Genomic DNA, 15842 nt, shown 5'->3' on the forward strand with positions numbered 1-15842 from the left:
CAGGGGTGCAGAGACCTTGTGGACATTTCCACAGCACCCTCACCCATTCCTGTTTACCCACCTGCATCACACACACCAAGCTGATGCTTCCTGGATCCCTTCACCCAAAGAGAACAATTTCTGGTCCCAACCCACCTGCCTGGGAAGAACCTCATCAGTCTGTGTTGGATCAAGGCCTCCCTTCTGGTCCAATCAGCTATGGCAGGTGTGTCTGCTGAGCACCTGTCCTCATGACTATATGAGGAAGGTTTACCAAAAACAGGGCTGGATAGACAGCCTGATGGCCTCAAAGCCAATAGTGTCCACCCTGGTCCATCTCATTCTGGCCCTGCCCACCACACACACCCTGTCCAAGTCCTTTGGCTTTTCCCAACTGTAATGTCTCCATTACGGTTGCCCTTGCCTAACCTGGTCCTGTCACACCACAGTCAATCATAGCTCTCCCTTGTCAGACGAGAGGTGACCCAAGTCATGTCACACTGTTGCGTCCAGGTCTCTGTCCTCAGAGCTGCCATCTCTACTTGCTGTTCATCCCTCTGCATTTCTTCTGTCTCTGGGGACTCCCCAGCCTTCCTCTCGATCATGGGCTGTGTAGTCGATTTACCCTCCCCCACCACACCTGACCTCTTGGGCAAAGATGCACAGCCCGAGTCTGAGCACATGCCATGGTATTCTAGATGGGTGAACTGAACATTAGAGCAAGGTTTGGTGCCACGTGGTGTGGCTACCCCAGGTGCTCCCCACTGAGAAGGGATCTCTTGCCGGGCATCTCCCAGGCCCATCCTCAAGAGTTTCTTAGGAAGTTTCTCTAGGAGGGACCACAGCTGTCGTAGCAACTCGCTTCTTGATGATTTCAGCCTAGGACTCCTCCAAGAGGGTGAGATAGCACAAGCTTCAATTTGCTAGGCGTGGTTTCCTGGATTCTCAACTCTTAGAAAACCCTAGTTGGTGGCTCGGTGCCCATAGCTCAGCTGTTAGGGCACCAGCCACATACACTGGAGCTGGCAGGTTCAAACCTGGCTCTGGCCTGCTAAATAAAAATGACAACTACAAAAACAACAACAACAAATAGCTGGGCATTGTGGCAGGTGCCTATAGTCCCAACACTTGGAAGGCTGAGGCAAGAGAATCGCTTAAGCCCAAGAGTTTGAGGTTGCTATGAGCTGTGACACCGTGGCACTCTACCCAGAGTGACAAAAGGGGACTCTGTCTCAAAAACAAACAAAAAAACCCTAGTTGGTTGCCTGTAAATTTTTATTTTATTTATTTATTTTTGAGACAGAGTTTCAAGCTGTCACCCTGGGTAGAGTGCCGTGGTGTCACAGCTCACAGCAATCTCCAACTCTTGGGCTTAAGCAATTCTTTTGCCTCAGCCTACCAAGTAGCCGGGACTATAGGTGCCTGCCACAATGCCTGGCTTTGTTGCAGTTGTCATTATGCTTTAGCTGGCCTGGGCCAGATTTGAACCTGCCAGCCTCAGTGTATGTGGCTGGTGCCATACAGGCACCAAGCCTATTTTATTTTTTTCGAGATAAGGTCTCACTCTGTTGCCTGGGCTACAATGCAATGATATCATAGCTCCCTGCAACCTCAGACTCCTGGGCTCAAGAAATCCTTCTGCCTCAGCCTCCTGAGTAGCTGGGACTATAGGTGCCCACCGTGACATCTAGCTAATTTTTCTATTTTTGTGTAGAGACAGGATCTTGCTATGTTGCCCAGGCTGGTCTTTTTTTTTTTTTTTTTTGAGACAGATTCTTACTTTGTCACCCTCGGTAGAGTGCCATGGCGTCATAGTTCATAGCAACCTCACACTCTTGGGCTCAAGGGATCCTCTTGCCTCAGCCTCCCTGAGTAGCTGGGACTACAGGCATCCACCATGACACCTGGCTAGTTTTTCTATTTTTAGTAGAGAACGGGTCTTGCTCTTGCTCAGGCTGGTCTTAAATTCCTAAGCTCAGGAAATTCACCCATCTCTACCTCCTAGAGTGCTAGGATTATAGGCGTGAGCCACTATGCTTGGCCTTCTGGGCTACTGGTTTGCTCCTGGCCTCCAGCAATCCTCCCACCTTTGCCTCTCAAAGTGCTAGGATTATAGGTGTGAGCCACCATGCCCAGCTCACCTATAAATTTTATTTGGAATCATGCCATTTACCAGTAATCAGTGCCATGAAATCTTGTCCAGGTGAATATTCAGCCTTAGACTGGGCCATGCCCCAGAGCTTGTATTTCTTAGGAACAAGAGTAGTGGCTGGTTTCTTCTTTTAGCATAAAGGTGAGAAGGGAAAATCAGTGCGGCTTGGAGTAGAAGGGTTTTTTTTCCCCTAAGTCTCTTGGAAAGCTACCCCTGCTTCCCCTCATGCCACTTGACAGTGGAAAGCAGCATCATGTTCATCTGGCAAGGGGAGGTGCTGGAGAGGGACCCGAGGCTGCCCATTGGTCATTCCTGGATCTTCCCCTCAAATATTCCCATTCCAGCTGCCATCCAGGATCAGGGAATTCTAGTTGTCCCTCATCCTGCCACAGTCAGCCAGCTACTTACTTTCTTTGAAAAACTGTTTCTTCATACCCTACTTCAAGCTAATCTACTATCTGTATTAATTGAGATTTTTGTTTGTTTGTTTGTTTCTTTTCTTTTTTGAGACAGAGTGTCACTATGTCGCCCTCGGTAGTGTGCCGTGGCGTCACAGCTCACAGCAACCTCAACTCTTGGACTTGAGAGATTCTCTTGCCTCAGCCTCCCAAGTAGCTGGGATTACAGGCACCCACCACAAAACCCAGCTATTGTTTGTTATTGTTGTTGTTGTTGCTGCGATTTTCATCGTTGTTTAGCAGGCCTGAGCTGGGTTTGAACCCTAGTGTATGTGGCTGGCGCCCTAACCACTAAGCTACGGGTGCTGAGCCATTTTTTTTTTTTTTTGGTTTCAAATAACAATAACCAACTTGAGAGTCTATATTGTGCTGACTGTTGTTCCCCATGAAATTCATGCTCATCTATGAAATAAGGTCTTCATGGAGTGATTAGTTGAGATGGGGTCATGCTGAACTAGGGTGTCCTGAAAAGAAGAGGGAGCTGGGCACAGTAGTGCATACCTGTAATCCCAGCTACGTGGGAGGCTGAGGTGGGGGGATCCCTTAAGCCCAGGCTTGTTTTGAGGCCAGCCTGGACAACATAGCAAGACGCTCTCTTAAAATAAAAATAAGAGGAGAATTTGGACAAAGATACAGACACACAGGAAAAATGCCACTGGAGGACAGAGGCAGAGACTGGAATGATGCATGCACAGCCTACAAATGTTTCCAGCAGTGCCAGCAGCTGAGAGAGGGGGATGCATGGGTCTGACCCTTAGAGCCCCCAGAAGGAACCAACCTGCCAACACCTTGATTTCACACAGTCAGACTCAAGAGCTAGGAGAGAGTAAATGTCTTCTGTTTTAAGACATCAGTTCGTGGAAATTTGTTACAGCATCCCTGGGAAACACATTCAGAGTGGGGAATATGGGAGTTGGACTTAAGGATGCAGGAGGACCATCAAAGGTTACAGGAACCAGGAGCTGGAAGGCCGCCTGGAATGTCTACTCTCCTCTCCATCCTTCTCCTGCCCTCTGTGCACCTGCTCCGTGATTCTCTCTCGACCTCTCTTTCTCTGCAGGTCAGCTTCCGATTTCCTTAGTCCTTTGCAGGGGCACAAGAGCTTCCATGTGGAGCACCCAAGTTCTAAGCACCTGAAAAACCACTAACTCTGCTCCTTTGGGTCTAATTCCCTATTCCTGGGGGAAGTCCCTGATTGGCTCACCTGAGGTCAGTCCAGTCCACTCGGGTAGGGTCAAGAGCAGGTTGGGCCAGCATTTCTGACTGGAGGCTGCAGGTGCCGCTGTGTGGTCGTGTGGGGGAAGCTCCAGAGCACGGGGTTAGGGGGCACGTTCCCAGAGTGCTATGTTGCCAACATCTCACACATGCCTGATTAGAGCTCCCGTTGACTGAGGGTGTGCTTTGCTGTGCCAAGTGTATCCCAAAGGAGTCCTTCTCTGGAGTTCCCGTCCCTGTCCCCTATCTAGGGCCACCCCGGTCACTGGGCAGACAGACACGGGAGTATCTGGCTACAATGTGCTATGGTTGTACAGATGAAACAATTGCCCATCCACGGTCCTGGTGTGAACAGCAGCAACAGAGATTTGCTCTGACGTGGGCAGAGGAAACAAAGTTTCACATTTTTGCATTTTTACTACCCCTTTAACAAAATGTGAACAGTGAGGGGGAAAATGGAAAGAGAGACATCTCAGCGCCCCCCGCCACCCCAAGTTTCACTGTCCTACACACCTTCCTACGAAGCCTGTGCACTTAGGCCCCTGTGCTTAGGTAATGAGCAGCTGTGACCAGGCAGAGACGATTCTGAGTTGTGCTTTTTCCACCTGTTGATGCAATTACTTCCCGGGTTGCTCTGGGTCTTTGGACTCGCCACCGCCATTGGCTACTGACCGTTCGTTCAGTTAAGGGGCTGGACAGTGCCTTTCCCTGGACAGTTCTCGTTAAAGGGAGAAAGTAGAAGGCTGGGCCTGCGTGTGGTGATGTGACACGTCTTCTTCCTCCCATTTGTGGTTCATGGGCCAATGTAATGCTATTGTTTGTACAGCAAGGTGTACACTTTCCCCTACATCCTGACTTCGGGGTTGTAAAGGCTCCCAGGGTGGGGTGACCCTCGCAGCTCAGGGCTCAGGTGGGTGGGGCTCCCAAACCCCAGCTGTAAGGTGGTGACTTGGGTGAGTTACTCATGGCCTTGCCTCGGTTCCTTCATTCATAAATGAGGGTAATAACAGCACCCCACACACAGTTACTTGAGACTGAAACAGGATAATGCATGGAAAGGCCTCATGCTGATTGCTCGATGATGTTTCTGCCTTTTTTCCATTTGATTGTGTAACGAAAACCTTTCCCATGAGACCACATCTTTATAATAATCATGTTGCTGGTTGCATAATAATCTATAGAAGAAATGAGGGTATATGAGCTCCCTGTAGCTGCTATAACAAATAGCCACAATTGAAACAAGCCCCAGGAGGGTGGGCAGCATGCTGTCCCCAGAAGCCCCCTCAGAAGCCTCTGGGGAGGTTCTTCCTTTCTCTCCCAGCTCCTGGTGAGTCCAGGTGTTTCTTGGCTCGTGGCAACATCTCTCTGTGGGAGAATAAAACATGGCACCCCCCCCAATATATTTCTTTGCATATTTTGAGATGACTACTTAGAGAAAGTGCAGACATAGGAATAGCTCTGAAAAGCTGTCCTTTTGTAAAAAGTTTACACCTACAGAGGAAAGCTACGTTAGGAAACAGCAGGTGCAAACAGAGGCTTTTTCTGAGGTCCTCTTATCAGCCTAGGAAAGAGTTTCACAAGGGAAGAGACTGGAATTACAACTGCCCTAGACAGAGATTGCCAGGGGCTGGCACTCATCCTTCTGAGGACAGCTTTACAATTACCTGAGAGATTTTATCTGCATAACAAGACAACCTTTCTAGTATATATATTTTTTAAGACAGGGTCTCACTCTGTTGCTCTAGGTAAAGTGCCATGGCGTCCTAGCTCACAGCACCCTCAAACTCTTGGGCTCAAGAGATGCTCTTGCCTCAGCCTCTCAAGTGATTGGGATAACAGGTGCCCACCATGAGGTGTAGCTATTTTTTAAAGACGAGGTCTTGCTCTTGCTCAGGCTGGTCTCAAACTCCTGGCCTCAAAGGATCCTTCCACCTCGGCCTCCCAGAGTTTTCAGATTACAGGGCTGTGCCACTGTGCCCAGCCTTTTTAAGTTTGTATTTTAAAGATAGTTCAAGCAATCCTCCTGCCTCAGCCTCCTCCTGAGTAGCTAGTCTACAGTATAGGCACGTGCCCAGCTCCAAGACAGCCTTTTGTTTGGAGTGTACCCTTCCATAGCTTGTCCCCACCACCTCCTGGCAGAAGCCTCAACCCTTATTCTGATGCTATTAAAACCCCCAGTCATCTGGTCCTTCTTTGTGTCATGTTTGTAAGACTCCCGTGTGTATGCGTGTGACATGTTTGTATGCCTTTTCTCCTGTTAATCTGTCTACTGTCAGCTTATTTCACAGACTCAAACATGGAAATTTCAGAGGACACAGAGCATCTTCTCTCTCCCGGACACCCCAATCTCTGCCTCCTTCTTCACACGGCCTTCTCGGCTGTGTCTGTATCTTCTGTCTTGAATCTCCCTCTGCTTTTCTCTCCTTTTCTTTTCTTTTTATTTTTGTGGGGGAGGGAGATGGGGGTGGGACAGGGCCTCATTCTTTTGCCTGGGCTAGAGAGTAGCATCAGCTTAGCTCACAACAACCTCAAACTCCTGGATTCAACCGATCCTCTTGCCTCGGCCTCCCACATAGCTGGGATTACAGGTTTCCGTCACAGTGCCCCACTGATTTTTCATTTTTTCATAGAGATGGAGTCTCACTTTGTTGTTCAGGCTGATCTTTAACTTCTGGCCTCAAATCGTCCTCCTGCCTCAGCCTCCCAAAGTACTAGGATTACAGGCATGAGCCACTGTGCTTAGCCAGCCTTTCTCGTATAAGGACACTTGTCATTGGATAAAGGACTCACCTAGATAATTAAGGATGATCTGATTTCAAGATCCTTCACTTAATTATATGTGCAAAGACCCTTTTTTTCCAAATGAGATTCCAAGGAAGGCTCATCATTTTCAGGGATTAGAACTTGGACACTGTCTTTGGAGGCCTTGATTCAGGCTACTGAAGATGGCTCTCCTCTTCTCTCTAAACTTCCCTCCTCTCCTGCCCTTGTATTTTTTTGTTCTTATTTTCCTGTCTGGGGAAAATGTAACCAGCTGCCAGCTGTATCCCTCCTCATAGAGCACATGGGGATGATCCTCAGAATAGGTGCCATTTGTGATGGGGGACACCCAGGGGGGCTACTTATCTGGACTGGTGTTTTCAACCTTTTTATCTCATGGCACAATTGAACCTATAGTTAAACATCTTTGGCACACTTAAATTATGTTGATTAAAAAAAAAGAGTAAAAAAAATGCTTTGAACGTCTTTAAAAAATTAATTAATGATCTTTAAAAATTTTTGTGGCATACCTAAGATCCTCTTGGCATGCCGGTTGAAAATCACTGATGTGAGATGTCATTTAGAGCAGGGAGCAAAGTGCACGGAGCGGGGTGGGGAGGAGCAGGGCCCTCTGGGGGGAGGACCTATTTACAAAGCTCTTGCTTGTCCAGACCACTGTCACTAAAACATCTATTTTTAGCCTCAGAACTTCTCTGAAGTTGAAGTAATAAACCTCATTTTACACAGGAGACTGGGGGCTTTGGGGGAGGGCTGGGTCTCAGGTCCCCAGAAGATGGGGCTCAAACCTCTCACCCCAAAGACAGAGCATTCAGGGTATGTAGTGGAGACAGATGAGGTTTTGCTCTCTGATTTGCGCACCTCCCTCTTCTGTGATTCCACCTCCCCCCCACTATTGTATTCCAGACGTTTAAGGTAGTGTCTGAGCTTTCTGTGACCCCAGTCATTCTGCACCACATTGCATTACCAGATTTTTAACATGATGCCCTATCTGCCCTGCCTGCAGAAATGCAGACCCCACTCTCCCAATTATATTCAAATCTTTCTTTTCACCTAATAAACTTTACCTTTTAGCATTGTTTTAGATTTGCCAAAAAGTGGCACAGACAATACAGAGTTTTCACACACCCCACACTCAGTCTCCCCGATTGCTAACATTGTACATTACCATGGCACTTTCGTCTCAACTAATGAACCAAGATGATCCCATCATGTCTCATAGGATTCTGAGCTAAAAGTCCAAACTTGGCCTTACAGTGGCTCATGCCTATAATCCTAGCACTTTGGGAGGCTGAGGCAGGAAGATCGCTTAAGGCCAGGACTATGAGCCCAGCCTGAGCAACATAGCAAGACCTAGTTTCTACAAAAAACAGAAAAGCTAGCGGGGAGAGTGGCACACACCTATAGTTCCAGCTACTCAGCTACTTGGCAGGCTGAGGCAGGAGGACAGATTAAGCCTAGGAACTCGAGGTGGCAGTGAGCTATGATGATGCCATGTCACTCTAGCTTGGGTGATAGAGACCTCGTCTCAAAAAAAAAAAAAAAAAAAGTCCACATGTCTGTCCTTCAGAGTACCTTGATTTCTACCTAACACCCTTTTCCTGATCTAGGATCTGATCCAGGACACCCTGTGATATTTAGTTGCCACATCTCCTGAGGCTCCTCTTGGTTGTGGCTGTTTCTCAGACTTTGCTTGTTTTTGATAATCTTGACAGTTCTGGCTCGGCGCCTATAGCTCAACCGGCTAAGGCGCCAGCCACATACACCTAAGGTGGCAGGTTCGAATCCCCAGCCCGGACCCGCCAAAACAACAATGACAGCTGCAACCAAAAAAAAAAAAAAAAAAAAAAAAAATTGACAGTTCTGAGGCATACTGGTCAGGTATTTTGTAGACTGTCCCTCAATTTTTTTGGTCATGGGTTAGAGTAGGTTCTTGGGAGGAAACCCACAAAGGTAAAGCACCATTCTCATGGCATCTCAGGCACCTGGTGAACGTAGCGTTTTCCGGTTGTTTCCACAGACATAAAGCTACTTTTTGCTCTCCTGCCCTGTTCCACGCTGTACTGTTTGGAAGGAAGTCACTAGATGTAGGCTCCACCTCCTTGAAGGCAAAGTATACATTATGTGGAATCCTTCTGCAGAGGAGACCTGTCTGTCCTTCCTCATCTATTGGTGTAGGCAATCACTTCGCTATATCCGTGCAGATGCGTGGGTATTAATTTTATACTTTGGGTTATCATCCAATGTTACTTCATTTGTTTTGATGCCCAGATAGTTCCAGCTTCGGCCACTGGAAGCTTTTCCAGTTCATCTCTGGGATTGTGGACAAATCCCGTCCTGACAGTGTTTTGGTTTCTGTCTCGGAGCGCGCCTCTGCTTTCTGGCACTGTAAGAGGCTCCAGGCTCCTCTTGTCCACTTCTTGTCCTAATCTAGGGATCAGCCACTTCTCCAAGGAGCCAGAGTTCCTTTTATTAAGGAGGTTGGGATCAGAAAGCAAGATCCAGAGGCCAGGCCTGTCCTTCTTGCTTCTAGGCCCTTTTTCTGACCAAGCAAGGAAGTGTCTGTCTGCTGTAGACTTTGCGCATGTAAATCACAGTCCACCACTCCCTATGGAGATCCAGAACCTTTGCTCTGCTGCTCAGCACTCTGGGCCTCATCCCAAATCCTCAGCTGCCTGCCTCCATCATCCTGCTTGCTGTTTCCACCCCACCCCTGCCTCCTTGCTGCTCTGGGCTCCTCCCCCCACCTGGGTTACTCTGCCTTTAGACCCCCACATCACCCCTCCTTCCTCCTCTTATCCCTCTGCTCAGAGGCCCGTGACCTCCAAGAGGCCTTCCCCACTCTGTAGTTCCCCCTTCCAAGTCCCTCCCCTCCTAACCTGTCTCAGATTTCCTTGCAGCCCTGTCTACTTCATGACACTGTATCTTATTAATTTCTTCAGTTTCTCTTTCCAATGGAGTGTAGACTCACAGTGCGGGGCGGGGGAGGCAGGCCTAGGCCACAGTGCTCCGTGCCCAGAGCCCACTATACCCGGTACAGCGGTGCACAGTAGCATACGCTGTGTACCTGCTGAATGAGTCAGTGTTGCCGAACCTGGGTCGCCCCTGGTGTACAGCAGGCGTGGGGTTGAATCCAGCCTCCTGACCCCAAACTCTGGTGCTCCTCCACTTCCCCAACACCCTCCACAAACTTGCCTACACCCTAGACTAGGAAGAGCATTATAGGCATTTTTCCTTTTTTCTGAGATAATCTTGCTCTGTCACCCAGGCTAGAGGGCCCTGGCAACAGCCTAGCTCACAGCAACCGCAAACTCCTGGGCTTAAGCAATCCTCATGCCTCTGCCTCCCAAGTAGCTGGGACTACAGGCACCCACCACAATGCCTAGTAAATTTTTCTACTTTAGTAGAGACAGGGTCTTGCTCTTGCTCAGGTTAGTCTCAAACTCCTGTGCTCAAGCAATCCACCTGCCTTGGCTTCCCAGAGTCCTAGGATTACAGATGTGAGCCACTGCACCCTTCCACATTATAGGATTTTTTTAAAAAGTTGGCTACTTGGCTAGGCACAATAGCTCATGCCTATAATCCCAGCATTCTAGGAGGCTGAGGCGGGTGGACTGCTTGAGCTCAGGAGTTCAACATCAACCTGAGCAAGAGTGAGACCCCATCTCTACTAAAAATAGAAAAACAGAGGCAAGTTGATAGCTTGAGCCCAAGAGTTTAAGGTTGCTGTGAGCTATGATGCCATGGCACTTTCCTCAGGGTGCCACAGTGAGACTCTGTCTATCACCCACCCCCCCCACCCCCCCCAAAAAAGTCAACTGCTCTTTCTTGAACTTTGCATCAGGGGCAAAACTATGGATTCACTGAATCTCTCCTCAGCCCCGGGTCAAGGGGTGAGTTATTGTCCACCTGTGCCAGATAGGGAGACTGCGGCAGAAGTGACTTCCCACGATTTTAAACCTGGCAGGTGGTGGGGTAGCTTGGGCTTTGAGTGTGTATGTCTTACAAAAAGAACCACTCAATTTCCATGGAGCCCCCTATCCAGCTGGGCCCAGGAGCACCATCTCCATCAGTTCATCCTTGGGGCCTGGGCCTCCTGGGCCACCTCTGAGTTGCCTGGGTCTTTTCAAACCCTTCAGTGTAGCTCTGGCCTGGAATCAAGTGTAGGGGACTTTCCCCCCACCTCCCACCCCCATAAATCCATCTCTGAGTCACTCTCTAGCCACAGGTCACAGTCTGGGAATGGGGACTCCTTTTCCTCAGGCTTTCCCACACAGCCACCCCCCAGCACTCCTCTGAGCCTGAATGCTCACGAGTCAGACTTTCGGAAATGGAATCTGACCTTGGCCTTGTTCTTCAACTACCTGCTCTGCCCTTTCTTTGCCATCACCATCATGTGATCCAGGCTCTCTGGTTTGTGTCGACTAGGACAGACAATAAGAAACGCATCTCGGTTTGGCAGCCCTAGCACAGTGGTTACGGTGCCGGCCACACGCACCGAGGCTGGCGGGTTCAAACCCAGCCCGGGCTTGCTAAACAACGATGACAACTACAACAAAAAATAAAAAGATATCTGGGCATTGTAGTGGGCGCCTATAGTTCCAGCTACTTGGGAGGCTGGGACAAGAGAATCACTTAAGCCCAAGAGTTTGAGGTTGCTGTGAGCTGTGACGCCGTGGCAGTCTACCAAGGGTGACATAGTGAGACTCTGTCCCCCCCCAAAAGGAAACGCATCTGACATCTTGACAATACACGCACATGCACACCCATGAATGGAACTAGAGTCTCAGGAAACACGCCCACCCTTACGGCATGGAATACAATCTGTTATTGTATTTCCTGTTCTTCTTTTTGTAAGTTGAATGGATCTCCAGTGAACTGATGTGTCACAACCTGCTGTTGCTACTACTGAAAAATACTATTCTATGGGTGGCGCCTGTGCCTCAGTGAGTAGGGCGCCGGCCCTATATACCAAGGGTGGCAAGTTCAAACCTGACCCCGGCCAAACTGTAACAAAAAATAGCTGCACATTCTGGCAGGTGCCTGTAGTCCCAGCTACTCGGGAAGCTGAGGCAAGAGAATCACCTAAGCCCAGGATTTGGAGGTTGCTGTGAGCTGTGATGCCATGGTGCTCTACTGAGGGCGATAAAGTGAGACTCTGTCTCTAAACAACAAAAAGAAAAATACTGTTCTAGAGCAGAAACCTCCAGTTCCACAAAGCCCAAAAACACGGTCCTAGAATAATAACCAAAATGACAACTCAAAAACTCCCACTTTCTGAGGGTTTACTCTGTATCAGGCACTCTTATAAGCATTTGACATATACTAATTCATTTCATCCCAACAACAATTTTAAATGTTGACCACCATTATTAGCATCTCCATACTACAGATGAGACAGTGGAGGCACAGAGAGGTTAACTCAATTGCCTGAGGTCACACAGCTCCACAGTGGCAGTGCCAGGCTTTTGGCTCCAGGGAAAGTGCTCTTAACTGGCAAGCTTCACCACAATGTTCTTGGCCAAAGCCAAAGGGTAAAGGACGTGAGCTGGGTGGTTTCTGCTTTGCCTGGTCCAAATGAATGGCCTTCCTGCCTGGACAGTGTACAGAGGGACGCAGACATCTTGTGGAGGGGCTGAGGAAGTGGGCTTCTCACATTTGCACCCCCATGCCTCAGTGCTCAGTGTGACTGCCCTGAGATAACCCTTCTTGTGGGCACGTGTGGGTGTACGGGTGTCAGTGGTGAAGCCACTCAAAGCCGAACAGAGCAAAGATGTTTGCTGCATGTGTGAGAAGCTGTGGAGGTTGGGTTGCTTTTGGAGGGGAAGTTCTGCAGGAGAGAGTTACAGGAAAGAAGGAAATAGGCCTGGGGGCCCGTGCAAGCTCTGCTGAGAGGCCGGCTGGTGCCCTGTCTCTCTCTGTCCAAGTCTGTGCTCCACTGGCCTGCCCCTAATGACTAAGACCTCCTTTCTCTTCATGAAATGGGGCCAAAGGATTTCCCAATCAGGTCTAACTTCCAGGGAAAGGATTTGAGGGTCCTGAGCTCATGGGAGTAACAGAGTTGGCTAAGGGGCCGCTTTTCTCCCAGGATCGGTATAATTTCTCTACTGTAACTTGTTCATTTTATTTACAATTCAAAGGGAACTTGAGGTAGCTTCCTCTCAAACACACATGACAACAGTTAAAAATAAAGTGAGAGAGATCAGAAACCCCGTAGAGGAAGGCAGACGGCAATTGTATCAGGAACTTGACCACACTTAAATGTTAAATTTAGCTTGAGCTTCCTGGCACCCTACGCAAGAGAGAGGGACATGATAAGTCCCTACGGTTATGGTCTCAAAAAGGAAGTGCATCAGGTTTTCAGGAAAGTGAAACTTCTTAGGAGACTGAGGCCCGGGGAGATGCAGCATAGCTTGGCCAAAAGGAGCCAAGATCTGGAAGATGTTAGACAATTATTGACTGTGTGGCCCTGAAAAATGATTCGGCCTTCCCGAGCCTCAATTTTCTCATCAGTAAATTGGGGGTGATAAGATTGACCTTGCTGGGTTGTTGTGGGTGGCGGGGAGAAAATATAACTTCTCCTCAACCCCTAGTAAGTTTACAGTTGGGATGGATCCCTGTAAGAAAAGACAGATTCGGCTCGGCATCTGTGGCTCAAGTGGCTAATATTGAACCCACATACACCTAAGGTGGAGAGTTAGAATCCAGCCCGGGCCCGCCAAACAACAATGACGGCTGCAACCAAAAAATAGCCTGGCCTTGTGGCGGGTGCCTGTGGTCCCAGCTACTTGGGAGGCTGAGGCAGGAGACTCGCTTGAGCCCAGGAGTTGGAGGTTGCTGTGAGCTGTGATGCCACAGCATGCTACCCAGGGGGACAGTTTGAGGCTCTGTCTCCAAAAATAAAAAAAGACAGATTCACAAGAAAAACAAGCGAGTTTATTAACAGGTACAGTACACTTCATGCTGGAGAAACCTCGATGAAATGGAAGCCAAAGTGGTGGCTTTGAAATCTGGTTTATGTGGCATCTTCAACAATGAGCGATGAATCTTCCAGAAAAGGAGAACAATTTCTGGAGGTGAGAAACTGTAGGGAAAGTAAATGTAGGAGATTAAACTGATGGAGTGAGAATTGTTTGAAGATTCCTAGGTTGCTATTTCTGAGCTGACAAGAGTTGTCCGTCTTTATATCCTGCACCAAGGGGTGTCAAAAGTCAAAATCACAACAAATTTAAAGATCTTAGTTGGATTTTATTCATGATTTTAGAACAGGGCCGTCCTCGAACCTGAACAGATTCAAAGAACTTCAGCAAGCGACATGGTCAGGGGATTATTTATGGGCGGAAGATGGAAGTGAAGTATAGAGTTTAACCGGTTACAGCGTTTGCCTTATGGAATCAGTTGTGGGCCTAAGAGGGACTAAAACTCAGCTGCTGTAACCGGACCCAAACTCATCCCTAAACATGAGTATACACCTAAGTTAATTGGTTTCCTTTAGCGCATGTGACTCCATATTCGTGTGGTCTGTTAAGCATAACACAGGAGCCTGGTCCGCATCAGGGGCCTTTTACAAATTTTATTTAACAGGCAGGAAAGGGACGAGGATAGAATGACCTCTTCCTCTGTTTGCTCCTTCTTAGTTGCCTTTAGTTCAAAAATATTTATTTCAAAGAGGCATATTTCAGGGTGACATATTCTAGTTTCCTTTCTGGGGATCAAAGAGAACTATATGTGAGGCACATCTCAGCTGTTGGCATGCTTGGCTGCTCCCCAGCATCTTGTGCAGGAAAAAGCAAGATCGAATAGCTGCCATTAAATAAATATTCAACGACGAGTTCTTTTGTAAGATGTAAGAGTATTCCTCATCCGACTGTTTCTGTTTCTTGCCACAAACTCCGAAAACCAGGAGACAGTGTTTAAAATTGCAGCCTAGCAAAAGCAGGGCTAGGGAGCGGGGTTAGGAAACCTGAGGACAGGCTGCTTACCTGGCCTATCAGTCCATACGCCTTCTGGCTTTTGGCAGGATCTTCTTAGAGCAGGCCAGAGACCTCTCCCAAGGCCCGGTGATGGGAGCCTGAGGTGGGAGTGAGGCTGTGAGCCTCACCTGCTCCATTGGGAGGGTGTCTGGGTAACCTCTGGGGGACAAGCCCAACCCCACCCCCCCACCCCACCCCCCATCCCCCCCACGAAAGGGACCTGTGATTCTCTTCACCCCCCTCATGCCCATTGTAGGGGAGGGAGACATGGCTTCCATCCACCCCGGTGCATTCTCTGGCTGGGCCACAAACTAAATTGACATAAGACAGATGAACAAGAAAAAAAAAATCATGTTTAACTATGTACATATGCACAGAAAGGAAATCCCAGCAAATAGGAGAAGGGTCAGATGATTAAAGGTTATGTAGAATAGGAAATATTCCTACAGAAAGGAAAAGGGGCATGGGGCCCTAGGGAGGTGAAGTTATGGGGCCCGTTGAGGGAGGAAATGTGTGGTTAATAAAGGTGGTCTTGTCACTGGTGACAGTACCCACCTGTAATTGCAACTACTCAAGGAAAAAAAATTTTTTTTTCAGTTTTGGCTGGGGCCAGGTTTGAACCCACCACCCCTAGTATATGGGGCCAGCGTCCTACTCCTGGAGCCACAGGCACCACCCTCAAGGAAGCTTTTTTTGAGCCCAGGAGTTTAAGGCCAGCCTGGGCAACATTAGGAGATTCCCCCCTCTTTTTTAAAAAAGAAAATTCAAAGAAGGTTGTCTTGTTATGCAGATAAAGCCTGTCTTGGGTGATAAAAGTTAATCTCCGAGCAGCCCTCCGTCTGATGAAGATACTTTATAGCTATCTGTACGTTAGGACATACATATAAATCATTTACAAAAGGACAGCTTTTCAGAGCTACTCCTGCGTCTGCAGTTTCTCAGAATAAGCAGCTCAAAAGGGCCAAAGAAGTATTTTGAAGTACACATTCTGGTCCCTCACACCCCTATTTAAGGCAGCCTGTCCCGAGCCTCGGGCGCTCCTCGCGAGGTGCCCAGCTCCGAAGTTGCTGGCTCCCTCTGCCGCCCTGCAGCGATCTCTGGCCTCTGTTGAAATTCTTCGCTGGGTGAAGGTGGAGGTTTCAGGGGTTGTCGGGGCCTTTATTTGGTTGTTTTCCTGTGCATAAGAAGAAAAGTTGTTTTGAAGAAGGGCAAGGTGCAGCTTCCAGAGGCACCTGGGACGCTGCCCCTCCAGCCGCGGGCGAGGCGGGGGCGTGGGGGCAGGCGAGG

The 15842-nt window shown here is 48.6% G+C and overlaps 1 long non-coding RNA gene across 1 annotated transcript; it reads right to left on the reverse strand.

Moving 5' to 3' along the window:
* Positions 1 to 13555: 13555 nt before the first annotated feature.
* LOC111726474 lies at positions 13556 to 14817 on the reverse strand. Its single transcript, XR_002774236.1, has 3 exons — positions 14776 to 14817; positions 14565 to 14653; positions 13556 to 13666 (listed from the first exon to the last, which is right to left on the reverse strand). It is a non-coding gene; the product is annotated as an uncharacterized LOC111726474 (long non-coding RNA).
* Positions 14818 to 15842: the final 1025 nt, after the last annotated feature.

The sequence above is a fragment of the Otolemur garnettii genome, unplaced genomic scaffold (assembly GCF_000181295.1).
Source record: "Otolemur garnettii isolate 467f Iridium unplaced genomic scaffold, OtoGar3 scaffold00067, whole genome shotgun sequence".
Classification (NCBI taxonomy): Eukaryota; Metazoa; Chordata; class Mammalia; order Primates; family Galagidae; genus Otolemur; species Otolemur garnettii.